Source organism: Triticum dicoccoides, chromosome 4A (assembly GCF_002162155.2).
Source record: "Triticum dicoccoides isolate Atlit2015 ecotype Zavitan chromosome 4A, WEW_v2.0, whole genome shotgun sequence".
NCBI lineage: Eukaryota > Viridiplantae > Streptophyta > Magnoliopsida > Poales > Poaceae > Triticum > Triticum dicoccoides.
Genome location: NC_041386.1, coordinates 590707419 through 590734169, shown reverse-complemented (window position 1 = coordinate 590734169; position 26751 = coordinate 590707419). Strand labels below are relative to the sequence as shown.

At 45.2% G+C, this 26751-nt stretch overlaps 1 pseudogene; it reads right to left on the bottom strand.

The window, feature by feature from the left end:
• Positions 1–2120: 2120 nt before the first annotated feature.
• LOC119283721 lies at positions 2121–6284 on the bottom strand (annotated as a pseudogene).
• Positions 6285–26751: the final 20467 nt, after the last annotated feature.

The following is a 26751-nucleotide window of genomic DNA, read 5'->3' as shown; positions in this document are numbered from 1 at the left end:
CAAGGCAATAGCTCAAGAACTAGATGTTAGTTCACCAGAGAATTGCCACACCCCGATATGCGCAGAACCAGAACTTGGCATGAGCAGTTCTTCGGGGCCACCTCTTGCACGAAGACAGAGGATGGTAAGAAGGCCCGCAGCATCTCAAAGGTCTCCATTCATCGACTACAACAAGAACAAGACTTTCAGCACCAATGAGGTAGTGAACAAGCTTTACGCTGCCCTCTTGTATTGGGTCAGGCATCACAAAGGAGCAGATGATGGAGCTACCAGGTAATCTAACTCCCCACAGCCTACATACATATCTTTTTCAGTTGCATAGTACCAGCCACTTAGTTGCACAGAAAGCATAGTATGTTGCACAGAACAGGGCTTTTAGTTGCACACTGTTCTTTTTTCATTTTCATGCACATTTTTTTGCTGTGACCCTTCGAGCTAACTTGTCTTTTTATTGCTTTCAAAAAAATCAGCCCTGAGATAATCAGGTATGGTGCTTTCTACATTTCTTTAAAGGAGTTAGTTGATTCGATGAAGCCGGTTCAATGGTTGTCAAAAATTGTTATTGAGACTGGAATCTTACACATAATGGATAACTTACCAGAAGGGTCAAAGAAGGTTGTTATGCCACTGAGGTTTTCTGTAAGTTTTTCTGAAACCTTCTTTTTACCCTCATCTTTGTTCTATAGCACTTTTTCGTTGACCATTTGAGGGAGGCCTTTCACCTACTAAGGAGTTTTGAGCCATGTTTTATAATCTCTGCAGATAAAATTATAGCAAGGGATCCACAATGTGAATGAGATGAACAAGAAGTTTGATTACAAGAACCGTCTCGACAAGAAAGACTTGGTGAGTGTTGTGCCCACATCATCAATCTTTTTTTAGTTGGCACCCACAGCATGTCCAGTTGCACATGACACATCTGTTAGTTGGCAGATACTTGTTGCAACCCGTTTTTAACTTGACCAAGTCTTTTACTGTTTTTCTTAGCTACATCTTGTATTTGTGTTTGAAATCGTTCACGCTTGCAGGTCATGCTGCCAGTGCTCGAGTTCGCAGATGTAACCGATAAGGACGGAGGGAGGCATTATTGGGTCTTTAGTGTCAACTTGAGGGACGGACGCTTCGAAGTTCTTGATTCAAGCAGGACGCTGGACAACATTGAGCTGATGAACAACGCCTCTACCATTGCGGGGGCAGTACGCCAGCTATGGAGGAAGCATTACCCAAAGTTCAGCATCGAGCACTTCCAGATTATTTACATTGACGTACCAAAGCAGCTTGGCAAGTAAGACAATAAGCATTTCATTCCTTCTCAATCAAATACAATCATTTTGTAGTTTTTAAATTTTTCTACATGTGCAATCTTTAGTATTTTTTAGACACAGTACTAGTCTTCAATCTGTTTTATCATTTTTATGAGTTTCTAATGGATTATCTAGCTAGTTGCAGAGTGGCGCATAAGTAGTTGCACAGTGGCACATAATGAGTTGTAGTAGAACACAAGCAGTTGCACAGTAGGACATAAGTAGTTGACCCAATTATTTGGTTTTAATTTTATGTGACAATTTTTTTTGCCCATTTTTTGCAGTAATGAGTGTGGGTTGTTCGCACTGCTTAACGCCACCGAGTGGAATGGTAGCCAACTGCCCAACTACGACCCCAAGGAAGTACTCAACATCAGGAAGAAGCTGGCGTATGTTTGGGTCACCAGCGTGCACAACACCGCCCCATGGAGGAAGTTGCTGAGATACGACAAGGAGTAGGTCAGTACTATTTTTTTTTCTGCTCCATGGAGGAAGTTGCTGGTTTGTACAATTTTATTAAGTAGATTTTGTAGTTGCACACTACTAGTAATTGCGTTTGCAACTCAATATCATCACTTTTGTTGATACATTAGGAGCACTGGATATACAATTGTTCAACAACTAAATATTTAACCAGTTGCCAACAAAGGCACAAATAGCAACTTTTTTTTACACAGTGCATGAACTAATTCAAGCAGCATAAATTAGATAAAGAGGAATCATAGATGCTGAATGTGTCCACTTGGTCCCAACATTGCTAAAAAAGACATAATTATTTTCCTTTTTTGTTCCAAAGTTACAAATCAGGAAACAGAATCACAGGAGCCTCTGTGGACACACACCAGCAGTGTGCTCTGTAGATTGGCACTGGCTGCATTTGTTTTTCTTCTTTGGGTGTAGCTCCAGCGCCGATTTGTACCGTCGACTCTTTGCCCTACCCTTTGTAGTAGACCTTGGAGGATCCCTGGGCACAAAATCATCAGAAGCTTGTGCAAGGGATGCAGCCTCCAACGGGGCAGTAGGACCGTCACGATCACCTGTGTAATAATCATATAAAAAGTTTAGTATTTTTGTTATTGTGCAACCAGCACTGATGTTCTGTGCAACCACACAGTACATTTTGTGCAACTAACTGGTTGCTGTGTGCAAGTTAAGTTGGAAAAAACACCTGCAGTAGCACGGCCTATCATGGTACTTGGATTGTAGTCGCCTATGGGCAGAACATGAAAAACAAGTTAGATTTTTAGCTTGATCCTCAAACTAACACAGCGCACGCAACTAGGCAGCATGTCTCTGTTCAACTGGGCACTATGATATGTGCAACTAAAGTCACTCACCCTAGTTTTTGTTTTGCAGTCGGTGAAGGTACTAACCTGGGTTATGAGCCCCCTGAGTCCTGCCTGTAGGTCCATTGGGAGTAGCACAAAGGGCACTGCTAGTTGGGCCTGGCGGGGGAGGAGGTCTTTGAGGGTTGGCATCACCTATAGGCAGAACAGGACAAACAAGTCAGTTGTGTTTATCTTTTTGATGCTCGAACTAACACAGCATGCGCAACTAGGTAGCCTGTTCGGTGCAACTGAGCACCATGATGTGTGCAATTGGAGTTACAGACCTAGTTTGATGGGTAGTTGGGGGCAGGTAATTACCTAGACGACGAGCCCCCTGAGTGCTACCTGTAGGGCCATTGGGAGGAGCATGCAGGGGAGGAGGTGGCAGAGGATGCCGTGTACAACCAGGAGGGGGAGGAGGTCCTTGAGGGTTGACATCACATATATGCATAACTGGAAAAATAAGTTAGCTATGCTATCTTGATGCTTGAACTAACACAGCGTGCGCAACTAGGCAGTATGTTCTGTCCAAGTGGCTACCATGGTGTGTGCAACTGGGCACAATGATGTGTGCAACTGAAGTTACACACCTAGTTAGATCAGGAGTTGGGGCAGGTAATTACCTGGATGATGAGCCCCCTGATTGCTGCCTGGAGGTGGAGGAGGTCCTCGAGGGTTGCCATCATCTGATGGCCCCGTTGCAGCAGTCGGTTTTTTCTTTTTCTTGGACTTGTTCAGGTGGCCGATCTCGGTACGTGCTGCACGCATATGCTTGTATACAATAGCTTGTGCTGGATCAGAACCACTCGCAAACTTTGCTAGTTTCTGAAAATCGTATATCATGTTCCTCTCCCTTATCTGCTTCTTTGATTGAGGAGGCATTTCAGCCGGTTGCTCATAACCAGTCCCTGGCGCACTAGGTACAGCAGTAGGTGTCCACCGTCTTAGCAGGTACCTTTCCGGTATGACATCAACGCCAACATGGGTGAACACCTTGAGGATGTGGCAACAGAGGATGCCGTCCTTGTCCATTTTACAACACTCACACAAATAGGAACCCTCCTCCACCCTTGCCTGCACCAAGTAGTTTCGAGAACCATATTTCGCAACAAATTTCTGGTTCGGTCTGAGCTCAAACGCATCAGCACCAACTTGGAATGCATTATAACGTCCAATTAGCTCAAACTCTTCTCTAAACTTGCGGTAAAGGTCTCTAGTATAGGTTTTGTAAGCTTGCTTCTCTATTGGGAAGTTGGACCACAACTCAATCTCAAGGTGTTGTGTCCTGTAATCATTGCAGCCTTCCTTGGCAAGGATGTGGTTCTGTATTTTTTCATATTGCTTGACGAAGTTCAGCATTGAGTTGTGTGGGTTCACATATCTTTTGAGGACGGCGTTGAACCCCTCACTACGCTGTGTAGACTGGAGGAAGGGAAAGAACCTGTGTTTGAAGTAGCACGTCACCCAAGTTGACCTGTATTCGTACAACTTCTCAAAGTGCGTGTGTGCCATAGCCTCATACTTCATCATTAACCCAGCCCAATTCTGCTCAAACTCGTCTATAGTGAAGCTGAAGTCAACACACTTGTTGAAATCATCAGAGAGTCCTGGATTCCGGCACAGCAACCAACCAACCTTTTCCTGAGCCTTTTTCATGATGTGCCATCGACAACAACGGTGCACGGTGGTTGGAAAGATGCTCTGTATTGACTGCCTCATCGCACCAACCTGATCGGTGATGAAGTTGTCAGGAGGTTTGCCATCCATAGCCTCTAGGAATGCTCCAAAGACCCAATCAAAGCTCGATGCCAACTCCTTCCTCACAAACGCGCAACCCAGCATGAAAGATTGGCCATGTCGGTTTATTCCTATGAAGGGCGCGAACGACATATTGCACAAGTTGGTCATGTAGGTGGTGTCAAACGATATGCAATCGTGGTACGCCTTCGCATAAGCTTTTCGAGCTAAGCCGTCTACCCAAAATATGTTGACAACTCTGTCCTCTTCATCATATTTCACCTTAAAGAAGAAGTCTGGATCAATTTTTTGTATATCCTTGAAGTGCGCAATTGTCTCAATCCGATCACCCTCCTTTGTGTCATCTCTACGGAAACTTGTACAAAGATTTGTTATTGCCTTTGGTCCGAACGGCACCATCATCTCAGATCCATAGAACTCTACCATTACATGCATCATTCGTCCTGCATAATACAAAAACAAATAGTATATCCTTTTTTTAGTTGCACAAATGCGCACATCCAGCTGCACAGTAATAGGACACGTGTTGGCACAGAAGATAATCACAGGAAATGGACACCTAGCTGCACCTTTTTAAAAACACTTTGCAGTTTTTGCATACAAGACATTGTGTATTTGCACAGTAAAGACAATCTAGTTGCACAAGAAGCACCAAAAGTGAAATATAAAAAGCATGGGAAGTTGGACAGCAGTTGCATAGTTAAGCCATTTTAGTTGCACAGTAGTACCATAACAGTTGCACACTGGACTGCCTAGAGGGAAACTTAATTCTTCAAGGGATATAGAAAAACACCACACCTGTAGTCAAGTTGCAGTTATACAAGATGCGCAGAAACTCCTTTTCATCAGGTGAGATGCCTTGGTGGGATCTCAAGTATTTGGACAATGAAGGTTTTTTCACGAGCGGATGATTGTGGTCACGAACAAAGTGCGTCACCTCCCATCGCCCATCTATCAGCTTCACCAACATTTTCGCCTTGCATTCAGTCTGCTTTATTGTCTCGCGTTTGCGCTTCTTCTTCTTCTTACTAGTACCAGCCTCCTCTTCAGCAAATATTGGAGGTTCTTCTTCCATCTCCTCATCACTGTTAACAGATGTTGGATCTGGAATAGGGTCCAGGTAAGGAGGAGCCTCAGCTCCTCCATCATTAGCTTCAGGCTTCTTGAATTTGTTGCAGCAAAACTGTTGTTTTATCAATTCATTGGTGCGGTGTGTCCGTCTAGAGGTGTTCATCTTGATAGAGAAACCCATCCGTAGTGCATAACTGTTGTAGTGATCCTTAGCAATTTGAAGGCTGTCAAACCTCATGCCAACATAGGGTTCCATAGGTTGAGAACCAGCCTCATCCTCTCCTTCTTCTACTTGCACAACTCCGTCAACAGCCCGAGCTCCTAGCTCAGTCCTGGTTGGACCAGGAACATTTGCCTCGGTTCCTGTGTCATCAAGAGTATGGCTCTCTGGCTGCAAAGACACCACTACAGGGGCACCACGGGCTGATGACTGGCCTGCCACATTGTCATGGCCCGTAGGGTTACCATCACGACTTGCCTGCGTGTAGTAAACAGATCGACCATTTTCTGTCCAGTTTCCTTGTTGTATGCTGGGTTGCTGCTGATCCATATCATGAGGAAGCTCATTCAGATCTGGAGGCAACTCATTGAGATCAAGCATTTTTTCCCTTTGTTTTTGGATGCTACCACACACTCCCTGCACATATAAAAAAAGAAGAAATTGATGTCATCAGTTGGTAACCACAGAAAAACTGTGTTTCAAACAACCTAAAAGCAACATGACCATAGCATAATCTTTTATTATAACAGTTATGAATTTTTTTGTTTGCACAGAGTTGTTATGTTAGTTGCACAGTTTGCAGTAAATAACTCGCAAGAGCATGACTTCTTTTTGCTACAAAGTTTTTCTTACCTTTTCCCTTTTTGTTTTGTTGCAATGATCTGTAGGTTTCCGTTTCGCAAGGAGCTCTTTTCAGATTTTTCTGCACATAATTGGATGCTACATTTGAGAAGGAAAATCCAGGTGAAAGAAGAAAGAAGAATTGGAGGACAGATTATAGTTAATATGGTTCTAGATCTGGTATATTTGAACATATTAATATGGTTTGCAATAGGTGTGGGACCATAATATATGCGTGGGACAAGATTACGTGTGTGAATATGTTAATATGGTTTGTGGCTTCATTAGCCATGGACAAAAGTTCCTATGTTTTTCCTGTTGCACTACAGATTTCTGGTTTTCGCTAGAATAGACGTCTCAATTTCCAGGATTTCCACTTGGCTAGCATACGTATTCAGTTGGACATTCAATGCTTTTAGTTGGCTAGAATAGATGTCTCAGCTGGCCAGGTTGCATTTTTTTTTCAGTTTGTGGCCAACATGCGTGTTCAGTTGGACAGTTAATGCAATCAGTTGGCTAGAATAGATGTCTTAGTTGCCTAGAATATGTCTTAGTTGGTCATCAGTTTTTGGCCAACATGCATGTTTAGTTGGCCAGAAAACGTGTTTTTTATTTCCACATATACTACATTTTTTCCAAAGTGTTCACTCAGAAGCATGTATTGCCAAATATATTTTTAGTTGGCAGGATACATGTTTAGTTGGCCAGGATACATGTTCAGTTGGCTGGGATGCATGTTCAGTTGCACATTTATGAATTTTTCGTTGCACATGTTCAACAAAGCATTGGGCAGTCAATTTTTTGTTCATTTTGCAAACAATAACTAGAAGTTGGCTTTAATCATGTTTTAATTGGCCAGAGAACTCGTTTTTAGTTGGCTTGTTTTAACACATCCAGGTGGTAGTTTTTGGCATGTTTAACACATCCAACATGTTTAACATCTGGTGTGATGTGCCAGATTCACCTCTTTTTTGAAGCAGATTCTCCATGGATCCATGGAGAAGGGGGAAGTGAAGTGGAGAGGGGGCTTACCTGCTCGATCTTACTGCCTGGTATGGCTCTGACCACCCTGCCCTTTAGATCTTGAAGCAGCTCCTTCTACTTTGGGGCTCCCATGGCGGCTGTGTAGGAGGAGGAAGAAGGGCTGGGGGCGATTGCGTTTGGATCTGTTTCTGGTGTGCAGAAGAAGAAGAAGGCAGCGTAGGTGGGGCTGAGGCGTGGGGGCGAGCGATGGCGTGGATTCTGCAACCTGGGCAGATCCTCCTTCTTTCGCGAGGAAGAAGAAGATAGCCAGGGCGCAGTTTGGCGAGGAGGGTGCACGTGATCCCACGGCCAGCTGGCGGGCGGGGCAGTTTCCTTTTTCGCTCCGACGGGCGGGGACCAGGTGGACCACGTGGGCAAGCGGGGGACTGTTTCCTCTTTCGCTCGAGGGGGGACCAGGTGGTTTCCTTTTTCGGGTGGCCGCTGGCTAGCGATCCCAGGGCGGCCGGCTGCCCACTAGACGCGTCCTTCTAAGAATATATGTACAATTTTGTGCAGCTGATTTCTGGTTTATATTCAGCCTTCTTATACATTCAAATAATAATTCAATCCTGGAGTTGGTCCAATACTCTTTTCAGCCCATTCACATATTCATACATATGATCCTCCGTTTCAACAAATTTTGCAAATAATTTCATATTTCAGCACTAAATATGTTTACATCACAGGCCATAAAGCCCTACAAAATAGTATCACTTGTTCCTATACAAAACTATCAAATGATACGTACAACAAAACAGAATACAAAAAATTTAGTTCAACAAAACTAAGTTTTCTTCCTCTTCCATCTTCCAGAACACACAGTCCCCTCATACACTTGAGCATGCACACGCTTGAGCACGGAGATGAGTGCTTCCCCCCAGTCCTCTGTTAGCTGCAGTTGATCTTTGCAACAATCATCATCCATGTTGTAAACTGATTAGCAACTGCTGCCAAACCCAATGTGACAAAGAGGTAAGCACTATAAAATGGATTTATAAAATTTAACAGTATAAGCAAAAGGCAGAGAATGTGCAAGTTTATCAGTACAAACTGGATTTATAAACAAAATCTAATGGTATAAACAAAAGGCAGAGACTGTACTGTGCAAGTTTAGCACTATAAACAAAATTTAACAGTACTGACAAAATGTAGATACTGCAGATACTATGTACTAACTACTGTGCTAGTTTAAGCTGAATTTTGTTCAGTGCTGCTGATGAATCTTGTGGTTGTTCAAGCCGAGGAGAACTAAGTAGTGAGCTATGTACAAACAAAAGCAGAGACTATATACTGGGTACTGATGCACAAGCTAAGTGGAACAGACCATCCATGCTAAGTGTAGGATTACCAGCTGCTCTCATGCTAACTGGAACAGGCCATCCATGGAAATTCAGATATTATATTTTAAGAGGCCATACTTAAAATATCATGTTTTTTAGAAAAACTAGAAAACTGTAACTATTAGTTTATTATTAATTTCTTTAGATCAGTGTGATACACAGTAATTGCAGCATATGCAACAAGCGCATAGAATTATGGAGAAAGAAGTACTTATCAAGAGAAATCCTAAAAAATACTAGAGAACATTACTGAACCTCTGTAAACGTGGAGATACATGCCGATGGCTAGCTTGTACCACATTAGCAAAGCTGTTTCACATTCTGTCATAAGGTAAGCTATATACTATCAAACAGAAGGCATGCCCCAAAGCCTAATTTGACAGCAATAAACAGTTGCAGGTGTATCTAACTCAATAGATAAGCTACAGAAACCTGCCAGTAATTTCTCATCAAAGACATCCATCATATGTTGGGATTTCAGCAATAAAAAGACCTAGCCTATTGGTCGCAAATGCCAATCCGGGCAGAAACAATCACGCCAAGAGGTACCCGAGCTTCGGAACTGGCACCACATGCTCAGAACCCACACGGAATTCTCCACAATGCGGCGGCGAATCCCGCGAGACAAGCAGTCGAAACCACACGCGGAGTTTGTACTGGCAGGCAGCAGATCACAAAAAGAGATGAAGAGAAGGAGTCGAACCTGTCAGCGGAGTTCTGCACGCACTCGGACATGGGGAAGAGCGGATCCGACTCCTAGCGCCTGCAGCCCTCCGCCATATGCAAAGGGGAGCAGACCTTTCACTGCAAGACTCATGGATGTTGCCATGTTTGCTCACTGGATGAAATGAATGAAGATGTCATCAGCATGAATCAAAGACAGAACATAGCTTTTGTCGTCAGCATCAATTAGAGACAAAACGAATTAATTCTTGTAAAAGCAAATTTTTCACACATCCAAGTACTTTTCCTAAGTGTTTAATGCTCTGTATCATCAATTCCGTTGGATAGAATCGACCAATGGTATGAGCAGAAGTCCTATCAGAATCGCAAATCAGAAGAACACACCCCCTAATAAGCCTGAAGTCTGAACAATTCATTTATTTTTGGACAATGGCTACCACCAAGCATTGGTATGTAAAATGTTTGGAGCAAAAAAGGCTTGGTCCACCAGAGATTTATGCTCGTACCATTGTAAAATGTTTGCAGCAAAAAGATTTGATTTCTAAGCACGAGCTTACGCGACCACATTTAGTACATAATGTGTGTGTTTTTGGCCTGGAGCATCTACCAAGTAAAATTACTACCCAGAAGCAGCCTTCAAGTTCAGTCTTAGAAAAGCCAAAGATTACAATATAAGTGCATTTTCCCAGTCTGCAGTCACTGAATAAATCAAAGGTGTATGATGGGACGAGTCTACGTAGCGGCCGGCTGCTCGCTGGCATGCGCGAGCGGCCGGCCTAAAATAGAAATTTTTTATCCGCTAGCGTCTGCTCTGCATAGACATGCATGTGTGTAATTTTTGTCTGCTAGCGCATGTATCTTTTAGCATTTAATACATTCACACCGGTCACAATCAGTTGGAAAAAACAGATCACATATGCATTTGTTTCGGTTTTCAAATTTTCAAAAAGCTATATCTTCGAAACCGCGCGTCGGAATTAAGATCTGTTTTCACCGCTGGAATCCTCGCGACGTGCTCTTCAAAACTATATCCCGCATGGGGATGTTTCGACGAACTAGTCTTCCTGCCAACTAAACATCAATGTGTGTGCAACTAGACTAGATTGCCGCGCCAACTGAGCATATGTGTGTGCCAAAAAAGTCCTGGCAACTAAACATCAATATGTGTGCAACTAGACTAGATTGCCGCGCCAACTGAGCATATGTGTGTGCCAAAAAAGTCCTGCCAACTAAACATCAATGTGTGTGCAACTAGACTAGATTGCCACGCCAACTGAGCATATGTGTGTGCAACTAGTGTCCTGCCAACTAAACATCAGTGTGTGTGCAACTAGACTAAATTGCAAGCCAACTAAGCATATGCGTGTGCAATTAGTCTTCCTGCCAACTAAACATCAATGTGTGTGCAACTAGACTATATTATAAGCCAACTAAATATCAATGTATGTGCAACTAGACTACATTACAAGCCAACTAAACATCAATGTGTGTGCGACTAGACTACATTACAAGAGGAGGTTGCACATCGACTTTCGTCGAGGCAATAGACTAGTCGCACATCAAAGTTGTCGTGGTTGCTAGGTTGTAACCTCATACGAAGGCGCAGCTCCAAACATTAGTTTTGGAAAAAAGTTGCACGATGTAGTAATAAAGTTGCACAATGCAGTAATAGAGTTGCACTATATAGCTCCAAAGTTGGCATCGAAAAAAATTCATCAAAATATACCCATGCGGGATCTAGTTTCAAAGATCTCGTCGCGAGGATTTCAATGGTGAAAACGGATTTGAATTCCGACGCGTGGTTTGAAAGATATAGCTTTTTGAATTTTTAAAAACCCGAAATAAATGCAGATGGATCTGTCTTTCTTAAACTAAAGGAGCAGTGTGAACGTATTTAATGCCGGAGGCGTCTAGTGGGCGGCCGACTGCCCGCTAGCGTGATGGAGCGGCTAGCCAAAAAGGTAACTTTCTGTCCCCCCTTGACCCCAAGAAGAAAAGTTCCTTCCGGCCCGTGTCCCACACTCCCAACCAATAGAAAATCTTCCCCATCGCTATCAGGCTCCCAACCACAACCTCCCCACACCTCCCACGCACACCTCACCCACACTTCCTCCCTCCTTGGGTCACCCTCCTTCTCCACGAAAGAAGGGGATCCCAGGCCTGGATCCAAACCCTATAGAGCTGCCATGGCAGAGCACAACTAGGTGAAAAAGCTTCAGTTCTAAGAAGAGGGAGTTCAAAGCCATACAAGGCAGCACCATTAGGTAACTTCCCTCTGGGCTTTTCACTTTCCCTCTGGATCTAGCACAAATCTTCTTCATAGTAGGAGGAATAAGGAACATGAAGCAACAAAATACAATTGAATCTTATCTCTGTATAATAAAACACTTTCCTGTGCAACTAAACATGGATCCAAGCCAACTATTGCCCGGATGCGTGCAAATAAACAAAAGGGAGTAGTTGCAGATGCACAAATAGACATGATGTAGTTCCTATGAAAAAAACATATATTTATGCAACTAAACATGAATCCAAGCCAACTTTTGCCTGGATGTGTGCACCTAAAGACAATATCATCTAAATCTTCTTTGTACTTCCAATAGCACCGTATAAGAAGTATAGCATCAAATTATGTGCAGAATCTACATCAACTCCTTGACCAAAATAAACCTGGACAAGATTAAAACACAATTTGTGAGAAAAACACTGAACCAATCCCTGTTTTGTATGTGTGCAACTATTTAGTACAAACTGGCCAACTACTGAATATGGTTTGCAGGCGTTTTTTTCCTTTGATCTTTCCACACAATTGTATATGTGACTTCGTAGCTGAGAATTGCGTGCACAAAGCTACAACAGCTCCTCCACCCCCATAACCTGTAAAACCTGCATATGATGCAAAAATGAAGCCTTAGAGAAAATGAACCAGATCTGGGGCGTATCTGCGCAACTTAACCAACACAAGTGCATCTGACAGCACCCCCAGATCCATCTACTTGTGGGGATTGAATTTCAGTAGTTGGCATCTTCAACTCATATAAAAGTTGAAGATGCCAACTCAGGTGGCATTGTTGTGCAACTATTTAAAAAAATTGGGGATGTCAATTCCTGATTTGTTCTTATGCAACTGAAATAGTTGAGGATAACTCATGTGATATTGTTGTGGGACTATTTAAAATGATGAGACCGTCAACTCCCAATTGGTTCTGGTGCAACTATGAAAGTTGAGGATGCCAATTCATATGATATTGTTGTGGGACTACTTAAAAAGCTGAGACTGCCAACTCCCAAATGGTTCTGGTGCAACAAAGGAAGTTGAGGATGCCAACTCGTATGCTATTGTTGTGCAAATATTTGAAAAGTTAAGGATACCAACTCTTAATTGATTCTTGTGCAACTCTAAAGTTCATGATGCCAACACCTAGCTGGTTCTTGTGCAACTGGGTAAAAAAATCATATCCCAGGTTACTTTGTGTAGAAAAAAAGAAAATAAAAATGCCTAATACCATTTCATGTTACCTCAACACATGCTGCACATGATGTGCCAGCTCCATATACAACTCCCACCTATGAGGTCGCCTTCCATTTCCACCATTTCACAATGCGGAATCGGACAGGAACCTAAAAGGATGCATGGAAAAAATTACTTGTGTGTGTATGCAAAAAAGGGAAATGCACCCACACTGCTTGCTCGATACTTACCTCATCATCCTCTGCCTCCCCATAGATATCAGCACAGCGCGACTGCCGCTCGGCGGGCTGTTTGGAGTTCCGCCGAGAAGAACGGTATGTAGACCCCTGCATAAAACAAACAAAACACAAAACATGGTCGGAAAACCCAACAAATAGTTATTATAATTGCAAAACAAAACTGCTAGAAGGATAACTGAAAAACAATGAAAAACCAAACATGACTCCTTGTAGCATCTCCTTCTACAACCATTTTTGGTCTATGAACAAAAAGTGATTGAACAAATTAGTCGCAACAACCAAATGTATAAAAGAAAAAAATGAGCAAAAACAATTGATATCAAAGAGTGCCATGAGGTAAGCAACTCATGTTGATTTCTTAAAGCACACCTACCAAACAAAAATTTGTGCAACTTGATGCACTGTATGGCCAACTGGACAAACATTAGTGTGCAACCAAAAAATTCAGCATACACACTGCCCGGAGATGATTAACTGGAGCCAAAACTAAACTAGCCGTCAACCGTGCAACTAGATAGCCCTCCCTGTGCAACTGCATAATTAAGTGTGGCAAAGCCAACTAGGATATGAATTGCTTAGATCTACAAACTCTTGACACATACCCTTGGCAATAGGGCACACATGAGTGTGCAACCAAAAAACCACACACACTGTTTCAACATGGTTTACACAGTATATCCATCTAAATATCATTGATTGTGCAACCGGTTAGCCCTCAGTGTGCAACTTCATAAATTGGCTAGCCAACTAAGATATGTATATGTGCGATCCAACTATATTTGTGTGCATGTGCAACTATTACAACAAACTAGCCAACTGGTTAATTATATGCATGCAACTTAAGAGAAAACAGAGAAACCACACAGATGCATTTTGAGGGTTGAGCAAAAGCATGGAAACTATCCTCTCAATACTCTTATGCACTTCTTTCCTTCTATTCCAATTCAAATCGTAGCAAAAATAATCACAAAAATGCCAGGCTGGGCACACTACGTCGGAATCCCTCGCAGATTGGTCAACCCAGGCAAGTCAAAGTAATCTGACCTTCTTTATGCTATACTACTTGCTCGAACTATGCTTCTTTTCTTAACTACCGTCTACAGAATACTTCAATCAACATCTTGAAGACGCAGGGGGAAGAAGACGTCGGGGCGACGATGATGAACCCCATCCGGAGGCGCGTTCGGAAGGAGCAGTTCCACCACCGGATTAGACAAACTCTAATGCCATCAAATGCCCTCGGGCAGACATCTAGATCAGAGAAATAAAGGTGAGGGAGGATCGGATCTAGGCACAAAATGGGGCGCTCCAATGAGGATCCTGGTGACGGTCGGGTACATGATCCTGTTGTTGTAAAGGAACAAGACCAAATCCGGCGACGGCTGCTCAAACGTTGTTCCCCTGGGAACGAGATAACCTCCCAAGCAAGAAGATTGCAATCAAATTACCCAGCTGGATGGGCCATGGTGCAAATTCGGCCAGGGAGCATATCCAAGCATTGCTCCTCGTACCATCACGGCGCCATCCCAGGCACCGCAGCCTAGATGGGGTCCGAGATGGGGGTCAGGAAGTGCTGCTTGGGGATGGTGGCTGCAAAGGCGGGGGAGGCGGTGAGCATGTGGGTGGCGAGGCGGGGGCCAAGGGAGGGAGAGGGGGAGGACGGTGGGAGGGGAGTAGAGGGCGAGGGCGTCAAGGGCGGCGAGCGACCACCTCCATGGCGTGGCAGCGAACTGAGGTGGGGATCAAGACGTGGGTGGATAGCGGCAACCTCAGCAGACAAAGCGTGCGGCGGTTCGGGCAAAAATCGTGTGGCCAGCGTGCGGCCGCTCGCAAGCGTTAGATAGTGCGTGCGCACTTTCTAGTATTTAGGTTTAATGCCACGCCTACATGCACTAGCAGACAAATAAATTACCACATGCATGCGCTGTGAGAGCCGGCCGCTTGGTTCGACTAAAAAGTGCGCGGCCACTTTTTAGATTTCAGGATGATGGAAATACAGCAAAATAGTCCAGTTAACTTGTCGATTAAGAGATTAATGAAACCAGTCACTCTAAGCGTACTAGAGCTTCAAACCTCAAGCACAGAGAGCGTGAGGGTGAGACATGAGAGGAGAGGAACCACCACCTATGCGGGAACCATGAAGCGAGTGAGGGAGCTGGTTCTGGTAGCCAATCGTGTTCGGTTCGTCCATGAGCAACAAGGATGGTGTGCGCTGCGGCTAGGATTGGGCGCCGGTGGTGTCCGATGCGCGCACCTGCGAGAGGACGGAAAATAAAATCACGTGACGAAGGGGAGGGGAGGAGGGAGGGGAAGAAGAGCAAATCGAAGATGGGCGAGAGACTACCCGGAGGAGCGTCCTCGGGGCGTGGTAGGCACGGCGTCCCGAGCACAGGATGGCATCGGCAGGGAGCAGGCAGGCAGCCGTCTGGTGACGCGGCCGGGCAGACGATATGCGTCGGCGTCCCGTGACGGAGGTCCATGGCGTGTGCATGCGGGCAACCCTCCTCACTCCGCGTGTGCGCCTCCGGCGAGGCACAGGCCGGCGTGCTGGATCTGGGATCTAGCCGCCGCATATGTTCTTGGGCCTGGGTGCTACTGGGGGTTGGGGGAGAAGGGGAGGTGGAGAGGATGGGGCGTCGGGCGTGTGGGAGGGGAGGGAGCGGAGGCCGGCGGCGATGCGTAAGGTCGTCGGCGAGTTGGGTGGCGGTGCCGAGGCGGGTGCGTGGGAGGGGAGGAAGGAATGAACCGGGGAGGCAGTCTGGTTTGGGAAATCGGGAACGGCGCGCGGGAGGCGTGGAGGGAGGAGGAGCAGGCGGAGCAGGAGGGCGTGGGGAGGCCATGGACGGCGGCGAGCTTCGCTGGAGGGAGGTGGCGGCGGCGATCTCTCTCTCGATCTGGAGGGAGCTGGAGGAGACGAGCTCTCTCTCGATCTGGAATGGATGTGGGGAAAAAGGAGGCGGGGGTGGATGCAAAATGACCATGAGGACAGAGCTAGGGTTGGTGTGGAAGGGTTGATGACTGCCGTTGGATCCTTGAGCATCCGACGGTGTATGATCCATGATCCGCGTGATATGCCATGGACCAATCAGAACGTAGCAAACAATTTGAAGACTTTATGACCATCTAAATTGGTCGAAATCAAAGATAAGTTTTTCAGAAAAAACCACTTTCAGTTTTCAGTGCTCAAAATGAGTTTTTTAAAGCCCTACGAAATTTTGTTCAAATGATCTCATATTGTTCACAGGGTGCATCTTGGAATTCCAAACAATGTTGCCTAAGGGAGTTTTCATTTTCTTTGCACGGAAAATTCATTTTTATTTTCCGAGTGCCCGAATTAAGTTCTTTTTGTGAAGGACCTACCATATATTTGTTGCAAAATTGGACCAAATCATTTTTCTAAAATAGTAGACCATATATGATTCACAATTGACCAAATGGTTGGGTGTCAAAAGCCTTGATCCACCTCTGGTGAAAAAGACAAATTCCCGCCGATTCAGTAGGAAGCGGGTCAAATTTGAACTGCAGCTGTCTCATAGTTTTCTCTTTATTTTTTCCAAAAATAATTTCCAGGTACATAAGTATCTATTTAATCAGAGAAACATCAAAAGTTTTCCAAGATTCAACCACTAGCTAGGAACGGTCAAACCCGCCGTTTTGATCGCATTTCGAAACGGGCATAAAAAATTAAAAAAAATCAAAAAAATTGGGAAACCTTCGCATTGTGTCATTATATGTGACCAAGTTTCCAGGAAAAATAACAAACTTGTAATACGGCAATTATTTTAAAGAAGTGTTCTCAGAAATGAGCTATCATGCGTGAAGATTCAGGGTTTTCAAGCCAAATGATCGATCTTATGGCCACATTCATGGCATAGTTTGTTCAAATGATCTCATATTGAGCACAAGGGTGCATCTTGGAATTCCAAACAATGTTGCCTAAGGGAGTTTTCATTTTCTTTGCACGGAAAATTCATTTTCCATTTTCCGAGTGCCTGAATTGAGTTCTTTTTGTGAAGGACCTACCATATATTTGTTGCAAAATTGGACCAAATAATTTTTCTAAAATACTAGGCCATATTTGATTCACAATTGACCAAATGGTTTGGTGTCAAAAGCCTTGATCCACCTCTGGTGAAAAAGACAAATTCCCGCCGATTCAGCAGGAAGCGGGTCAAATTTGAACTGCAGCTACCTTATTGTTTGCTCTTTATTTTTTTAAAAAATCATTTCTAGGTACATAAGTATCTATTCAATCATAAATACATGGTTTGGTGGCGATACGTCGAGGTTTGGATGTGGCCTAGGGCCCCAACTCCAAAGCGTGTAAACTCGCATGCCCGCCGCGTGGTCACCGCGTGACCTTGGCGTTGACATGTGTTCTGCACTACTAGGAAAAGGCCTACTAATGGCGCACCAGTTTTGCCTACTAATGGCGCACTACTGGTGCGCCATTAGTATCACGCCACTAGTATTTTTTACTAATGGCACACCACTGGTGCGCCATTAGTATCTGGTATACTAATGGCGCACCATATAGTGCGCCATTAGTATAGAACACCATGCGCCATTAGTATGCCTCCCAGGGGGGCATATTTAACCATGTGCTTTGGCATACTAATGGCGCACTGTGGGGTGATGCACCATCAGTATACTTTGGCATACTAATGGCGCACTCTGTAGTGATGCGCCATTAGTATCCTTTGGCATACTAATGGTGCACCTTGATGTGATGCGCCATTAGTATGAATATTAGGTTTTTTACTTTTCTGATTTTTGCACAGGTTACAAAATATATTATTGGACAGAATATAGACAGCAGCACACAGCAACAGCAGATTCATCGAATACAATAGAAGATTAGTCTCCGAATACAATTCATCATATTAGTCTCCGAATTCAAAAGACCGAACAAAGATAAAATATTACAAGTCTCGAGACCGCGAGTATCGAGTTTGTCTTCACATTACAAGCCAATATCGATCATCTAAACTACCATCACATAGAAGAGAGCTGCGGTCGTCACGATGAGCATCATCGCGATGAAATTGTTCTTCATCCGGTTCCTCCAACGCTCCCTCCTCTCTCCCGCTAGATAGCGGGCGTATCTAGATTCCGCCTCCGCCCTAGTGGTGTACCCTTTGTAACTATTACCGCTAAAACGGTGAACCTGTCTCCGACACTCCTCCCAGTCTTCGTAGACTTTGGGAACCTTACCCTTGTACACGACATACGACAGCATCCCTATGCACAAGCCAAACAACCGACAATACATAAGCAATATATAAGTATGCAACAAAAGGATCAGAAGAGAAAAGCAAGACATTAATAGCACGATTCATGGTCCTACTAATAAATAGCATCGATTACATCTAAGTTGAACGACTGTCCAAACCAAAGAGACATACAATTCATTAAAGTTTAATTACAACATGAGCCAATCAATGTTTCAGAACTACACATCACTACTTTCGACTCGACTCATGGGACAGGAGCGTGGATGAAGCCGCCGTCTGTCGTGATGGTCATGAAATCGCGGGCGTTGTCAGCCTGCATTTGTAGCGTTCCGTCTATCTCACTGTTGGATGGTTGATATCTGAGGTAGAACTGCCCCGAGGTATGAAGGACGTCTTGATGGATGATGTCCGCAAACTCCGACTGGATGCGAAAGAATTCTTGTCTGATGTCCGCGTCCTGGATTGCCGACAAGCTCGCGGCCCAATCTTTGAGATTATCTGGTAGCAGAAGGTGATGATGGTCCCTTACGATCGGCCCCATGTGATGGAGGGCGTAGTAGGCATCCTTCTGACCGCCAGGCGGCTGCTTGACGCTGCAAAACGTCGTATTGTGGGCAAACACGTGCTTGCCGTACTTACGAACTGCCCTGGTGAAGGTGCCTCCAGATTTGGCGTAGCCGGGGAGAACATCATCAAGAACTTTCTTGATATTTGTGTAGTCTATCTTGGAGTCACGGTTCGGGTCGAAATACGTGGCCATGGAATATTTCAGGCTTAAGAGGATGAGTGTGCAATGTGTGTCACTGCACAGAACACGGAATGTTAGAAAAAAAAGAACGATCGAAATCTAAGAAATCATATGTTACGGGACGGTTAAGGGATGACTTACTCGGGAAAGTAAGCCACAAGGAAGTTATCCTTATCTGGGTTTGCCAGAATGACGCCTTCGAGGTGTGAACTCGTGACCTGGTGGTCCCCAGCGCTGCTCAAGAGCTTGGCACGCATGTAGAAGGGGTCGACTATCACGATGTCCGGGGTCTTGTCTCTAATGATCCGCATCTCCATACTCAGCAAAAACAGCCAAACGAAGGTGTAGTGCAGCGGGTGAAGGTTAAACATAGCAAAGATGTCATCAAACTGCAGGACGATCGTACCCCCGATGTCGCCATCCACAAAGCCCTTGCCCTCTGGCACCTTGGCCACGAAAACCGGGTATGCCACATCATTCTCTCTGAGACGCCGCTTCTCCAAAGAAAGAACACTGTCGTGCAGACTCCGCATAGCACCGGTTGTAGCATTGAGCATATTTGTCGGTAGCATCGCCCTACCCGCCACATGCACCCTCCTCGAGATATCCTTAGGTGAAGGTGGCCCGTCCTAAGCACGGATCGTACTCGGTGCCGGCTGGCTCGCACCGGCGCCCTTTTTAGTCTTCTATTTCCGGCTCTTCTTCTTGATCTGCTGTAATGGGACCGAGTTCTGCTAATAGACCGCCTTCTTGAGCGTGTTGGGGCTGATAATATTTCGCACCTCAGCTATCTGAGGCTCGGTGAAGGCGGCAGCTGGAGGCGTCTCCTGAGAACTGAACGCCAGACGACGCCTGTTGCAACTGGGTTTCTCCGACGTAACAGCTAGATCGCGGTCGTCTTGGTTGGGTTCTTGAGAAGGAGGCCCGCAGAACTCGTCACCGTACCCATGTTCGGCAAAGTACTTATCGACGTTGGTAAATGTACCATCGTCGTTGTCGTCGTCGTCCGGATCCTGTGCCATATGCATGTCCGGATCCTGTTCCATAGGGATGTCTGGCATGTCCGGTAGTGTTGCGGGGTTCTTGCCATGGCTTGGCGCCGGCACGACTGGCGGTCTTGTCTGTGGGGTGGTGTCCCCTGCCCCCAAACGAAACTGGCTCTTCGGCCAAAGCAGGGGCCAGCTTACGCAGGCGCTGAGGGTCATCTCATCTTCTTTGTCGGCCCCAGCGGGTCGAATCGGAGGTAACAGCTCGTCCCAGCCTGGCAGCACCCGAACCACTTCAACCCTATACACTATGGGTGGCATCGGATTACCGTGGAACATGGGATTGCCCGGTTGAACGATTCTGCCGTTGGCGACATCGACCAACTCGCCGCCCACGAAGTGCAAGAGAGTGCAAGGAACGTCAGCGGCGCCCTGCGAAAACATTTAGGGCATCAGGGATGCCCAGTCAAAGGCAAGGAGATGAAGTCATCGGCCGAGAGGATTAGTTACCGTGATGCCGTCGAGCTCGGCTAATGTCGAGGCACCGCCAACGGCGGGCGTGCAATTGACGGAGGGGCCGCTTGCTGGCGAGGTGCCGGCCGGCGTACACCCGGGTGCATTAAGCTCCAATGCCCGTGCCGGTGCCGGAGACACGAATACCGCCTCCGCCGGAGACACCAATGGCGCCGCCTACACGCTGTGCGAGTTGCTGGCCGTGAAGCTGGGAACCGGGGGAGGCCCCTGTTGGCCACCCACAATCCATGTCGTCAGCCCATGAATCAACGTAGGCACCATGCGTTGAGCTTCGTTCCCAGTTGTTGTTCCACTTGCTCTTGGACAAGCTCCGGAATCCGTGCCACTTGTGCCTTGAGTGCTTCAACCTTGCGCGACTGGCTTTCCGAGCTGGTCTTTTTCTCCTTTCGCCCACCAGCGGTATAGTATGACGACCATTTTGTGGACAAGTCTTTCCCGGCCACACGACCAGCTGACGTCGGCTCACTGAGCTTATCCTTATTTTTCATTATGTTCAACGCCCTATTCAAAGGGGTGTCGAAAGGGGAGCTCTGAGACGACCCCGCGCTACTGCTTTCTTTGTCCTACGGAAGGAACGTGAACCATTTAGAAATATTGGGGATTAATTAGAATGCAACCATATGGAGCTAATTACGCGAGGGTGTATTCCTTACCAGAACAGGCTCAAGCTCCTTGGTCTTTGGATCCGTGGTAAGCTCCTTTGTTACCGGGTCCTCCTTGTACCGGGCCCTGAGAAAATTCCTGGTCTGCTTGTCACTGTATTTCTCGAAGCGGGGTGGTAGGCCTTGCTCGGCACGCTCCGCGTCCTCCTTGTCCCATATAGGCTCCGCCACTCTGTAACTGCCGGGACCGAGTTGGTGGACCCCTAAGTTCAACTGCCGCATTTCTTTCCCCCACTAACTTGATTCGGAGGTTGTGCCGCTCTCGCACTTGATCTTGAACTCCTTGTAGTCATCTTCGCTCATCAAAGGATATTTCGCCTTGATCTTGTCATAACTATCACCTTTATCAATCATTGCCTTCACCGTGCTTCTCCAAGTAGACAGGGCCGTGCTCATCTTCGTGAGGGCGGCACTGTTCACTTTATTCCCTGAGAGGCATGTGTTTGCAAACTCAGCGGGGAACTTGTATCGTTCATGTAGCTTCGTGAAGAGGAGGCTGCACAAATTCCCTCGGTCCTTATGCCTTAGGTTCTCGGTGTTGATCGAGACGGTGCTCCGGAGAATGCACCCGAGCTGAACCGAGTACCCCTTGACTACTTGTTTGGGCGCCGTCGGATGCCCGTCGGAGTTCACTTCAGTAAATTCCTCCCTGACAGTGCCGAGCACGCTCGGGCGCCGGTCCTTCCGTTGCCTCTTCGGTTGGCTGCCATCTGTGCGTGGGCCACCATCATTAGTGGTGGCATCCTCGGCGGCGCCATCAGTGGTGTCATCCCCAACGCCACTAGTGGTTGTGTAGTCAGGATCGGTGTCTTCTGCGGCGTCCTCATAGCGGTGAGGTTCTTCCTCCAACTCCTGGGACAGCTCCCAGAATGGCTTGCCGCTCGAACTGCCGGCCTCATCGTTGTGGGCCATGTTTCGCTCTAAATAGGAAAAAAGTTTGGTCAAAAAGTTGGTTATTTTCAAGGAACAAGATCATGGTCTCATCATTTAGGGTTTGTCGACACCGAGGCATCCTAAAAGCTAAGCTTTTATCATTTAGGGTTTGTCGACGCCGAGGCACCCTAAAAGCCTAAGCGTACATCATTTAGGTTCTCATCGACACCGAGGCACCCTATATAGAAGCCAAGTTAAGTTTTCATCATTTAGGGTTTATCGATGCTGAGGCACCCTAGGTTGGGCCTAATCACTTGGCACTAATCATTTGGCTCTATTGCCACCTATGTTGGGTTTGTCATCTAGGGTTTATTGATGCTAAGGAGAATTCTAAGTTGGGCCTAATCACTTGGCTCTATTGCCACCTATGGTTTAATGCAGCAAGAATGGCGGGGCAGTTGATCCTACTTAACTAAGTACTAAGATACCCCGGCCCATGCATTAGTCGCAAGTACCCCATATGTCCTATTTTTAGCAAAGTCATGCTAAAATTCATGGAAAATTTCGGCATGACCTTTGCTGAAAATAGGACATATGGAGTACCCGAATTTGCCGAAACGGAAGTTAATCGACATTCCGGCAAACTCAAGGGCCTCTCGGGGTACCTGCAAATTCATCACGACACAATGGTCGGAGACAAAACCCAGCAAACTAGCAAGATGATCATCAGCTTTGCAAGTCATTACTTGTCAAATACAGAAGAAGGAACAATTTATTTGTGACATGGTTGGCCCATACAGAAGAAGCAACACCCTGCACTAGCCTAAAAACAAGTGAAGTTTTACCCATATAAGAACAACTTTATAAAATCAGAGAAGTTGCTATGTTTTTTCTACTACTAGGAAAAACATCACTCATTGGAAATGAAAATCTCAGTACCAGCATTTTAAACTTTGAAATGAAATACAGTAGTAGTATTAGTAGTATATGGAGTAGTATCTTGTCTAGTACTAGTATTAGTTGTATATGGAGTAGCAAGTTTTGCCTCAGAGACCGCTAAAGCTATGTTTTTTCTCAATTCAGATATCTAACCACAAAAACTGGATATACTACCACTAGTAGAAAAAGGGTCAAACGTGAAGCACATTAGTGCCGGTTTGTATTTGAGCCGGCACTAATGTATACATTAGTGCCGGTTCCAACGGCTAGCCGGGCCGCTTTCATTAGTACCGGTTCGTGGCGAACCTTTAGCACTGGTTCGTGCCACGAACCGGTACTAATGAGAGTGGTGGCAGGATGTTGTCAGACAGGTGCCCCTCCAGCCCCTTTAGTACCGGTTCTTGGCACGAACCGGTACTAAAGGTCATCCTACATAAACCCTTCGTCCACCCGAGCTCGCTCTGTTCTTCCCCTTTCCCCTCTCCTCTCTATTCTTCCCCTCTTCCTCTCGAGCTCATCACACATTTTTCCCAAAATTTGTCAAGATTTGAAGGCCCCCATCCATTCAAATGATCACAAAGGTTAGCAACTTTGTCCTTTCATCTCTCATTGCTAGATTAGCTCTTGCAATGCTTTATATAGTGATTAATTTGTGAGTTTAGTAATTTGGGAGGATATATATATATATATATATATATATATATATATATATATATGTGCTAATATTTGATTTATATGCAATTTGAGGTCAAAAATAACACTTAGTTTGCATATGTAGGTGTGGTTTACTTAGTGCCTTCTAAATCTCCATCGTAGCCACCGTCGATCGCCCGCACAGTCCCGTCGCCGGCACCACCTTGTGGTGAGCCTCTAGTTCATGAAATTTTATATAAAAATTGATGTTTGTGTGATTTGGATATATAGTTACTCGTATAATTATCTTACCCGTACGTTGTTTGTTATACATATAGTGCCATGGTTTTGATATCCGTCCCCATCGGCCCTACTCCTTGTTATGATTCAGATGTGGTATGTATATTCTCTTTTAAAACTAGTTGCATTTTGTGTTTATGACAAATTATGACCATCAAGTTGACATAGAAATTTTTTCTAGGAGGTATGTGAACCGAAAATTCCAACCGACCCTATTGCCGAGAGGTTAAATTTAGTTGAAAGAGAAAACAAGTACTTGAAAGAAAAATTGAAAAGAATTGAGGGGGAGAAGATGGAATTGGAGTTGCATGTTGCCGATGTCGTCGATGATCACAAGATGAAGATGGAGAAAATGCGCTTGAAGATTAGAAAGATTAGAAAATATGCCATCGATAGTGAGGCTTGGTATCATTATGCTGTTGGATCCATTGTTACCTTAGTTGCGATCTTGATCGTATTTGTTGTTGCATTTAAATGCTTTAGCTTGAGAGTTATTTGTTTGTTGCATTTAAGTGTTGTATGAACTTGTATTAATTTGGTCTATTCGGTGTTGTGTAATGAAGATGAGCCGACAATGGATGTACGATGACCGATGCTCTCCCCAGTTCGTTGAGGGCGTGCATACTTTTCTGCTTGCGGCTGAGGCAAACAAGCGGGCGGATGGTTTTATGCCTTGTCCATGTGCTCGCTGTAAGAATGGTCACAATTACTCTACGTCAAGAACCATTCACGTCCACCTGTTTAAGTCCGGTTTCATGCCCCATTATAATGTTTGGACCAAGCACGGAGAAAGAGGGGTTATGATGGAAGACAACGAAGAAGAAGAGGACGACGACAGCTATCCTGGCCATGGGTAAGAGGACGACGACAGCTATCCTGGCCATGGGTTCCCTGAATACGATGATACAACAATGGGGGAAGAAGCTGAGCCGGTAATGCGGGAAGAAGCTGAGCCGGCAATGCGGGAAGAAGCTGAAGAAGAGGCATCAGATGAGCCCGTTGATGATCTAGGTCGGGCCATTGCCGATGCAAAGAGAAACTGCGCAAGTGATTTGGAGAAGAAGAAGTTGCAGCGCATGTTAGAGGATCACAAAAAATTGTTGTACCCGAATTGCGTAGGTGACAAGAAAAAGATGGGCACCACACTAGAATTGATGCAATGGAAGGCAGAGAATGGTGTATCTGACAAGGGATTTGGAAAGTTGCTGGTAATGATAAAGGATATGCTTCCAAAGGACAACGAATTGCTCGAGAGTACGTATGAAGCAAAGAAGGTTGTCTGCCCTCTAGGGTTAGAGGTGCAGAAGATACATGCATGCCTCTCAGAAGGTAATCGATCCAGAAATCATACCAAGGTTACAAAATGATTTGGTGCAATGTCTTGTCAGTTTTGAGTTGGTGTTCCCACCATCCTTCTTCAACATCATGACGCACGTCCTAGTTCACCTATGCGAAGAGATTAACGTTTTGGGTCCTGTATTTCTACACAATATGTTCCCCTTTGAGAGGTTCATGGGAGTCTTAAAGAAATATGTTCATAACCGTGCTAGGCCAGAAGGAAATATGTTCCCCTTTGGGTCCTGTATTGACTTTATTCCTGACCTTAAGCCGATTGGTGTTCCTGAATCACGGCATAAGGGCAGACTCGATGGAAAAGGCACGCTAGGAGGGGAACAAATAATATGTATGGACGGACATTCTCTCACTGAAGCACACTACACAGTTCTACAGAATTCCGCCTTGGTGGCTCCATATATGGATGAACACAAGAATTTGCTACGCTCCAAACACCCGGAGCGGTCTGATGACTGGATTACACGTGAACAAACCAGGAGTTTCGCCAGCTGGTTGCAAGCACGTACCATGCATGACACCTCTATTAAAGATGACATGTACTTGCTGTCCCAGTTACCATCTTCGAATATAATGACTTTCAAAGGGTACGAGATAAATGGTAATACATTTTACACGATCGCCCAAGATAAGAAGAGCACCAACCAAAACAGTGGTGTCCGCTTTGATGCAGAAACCAAGACGGGAAAGGAAACATATTATGGTTATATACAGGACATATGGGAACTTGACTATCGACGTGGTTTGAAGGTCCCTTTGTTTCGGTGCAAATGGGTCAATATGACACGAGGCGGGGTAACGGAAGACCCGCAGTACGGAATGACAACAGTGGATCTCAACAATCTTGCGTATGCAGACGAACCATTCGTCCTAGCCAATGATGTGGCACAGGTTTTCTATGTGAAAGACATGTCTACCAAGCCAAGAAAAAGAAAAGATAAGGAAGCGAATGCATCGTACGATGAGCCAAGGCGGCACATAGTTCTTTCTGGGAAGAGAAACATCATGGGAGTGGATGACAAGACAAACAAGTCAGAAGATTATGAAAAGTTTGATGAAATTGCTCCATTCACAGTGAATATTGACCCGAGCATCCCGTTAAATGATGAAGATTTTCCATGACTACGACGCAAAAGGACACACGCGAAGAAAAAGTTTCACACCCAAAGATCTGGGATGTGATCAGCTTAACTATCATCACTTTCTTCTGTGTTTCACACCCAGGAGGGAATCTCTGTAATAGTTAGGGTAGCTAGTTATGTGTTTTGGCATTTGAAACGCGAAGAAATTTTATGTGCAAGCAAATTCTTTCATGCATTTACTGATTTTTTCAGCTAAATGACCCTGAAATTGAAAAGCATTTCAAATGAACTCAGAAAAGGATGAAAGTTGGCATGGTATCATAATTTCACCCACATAGCATGTGAAA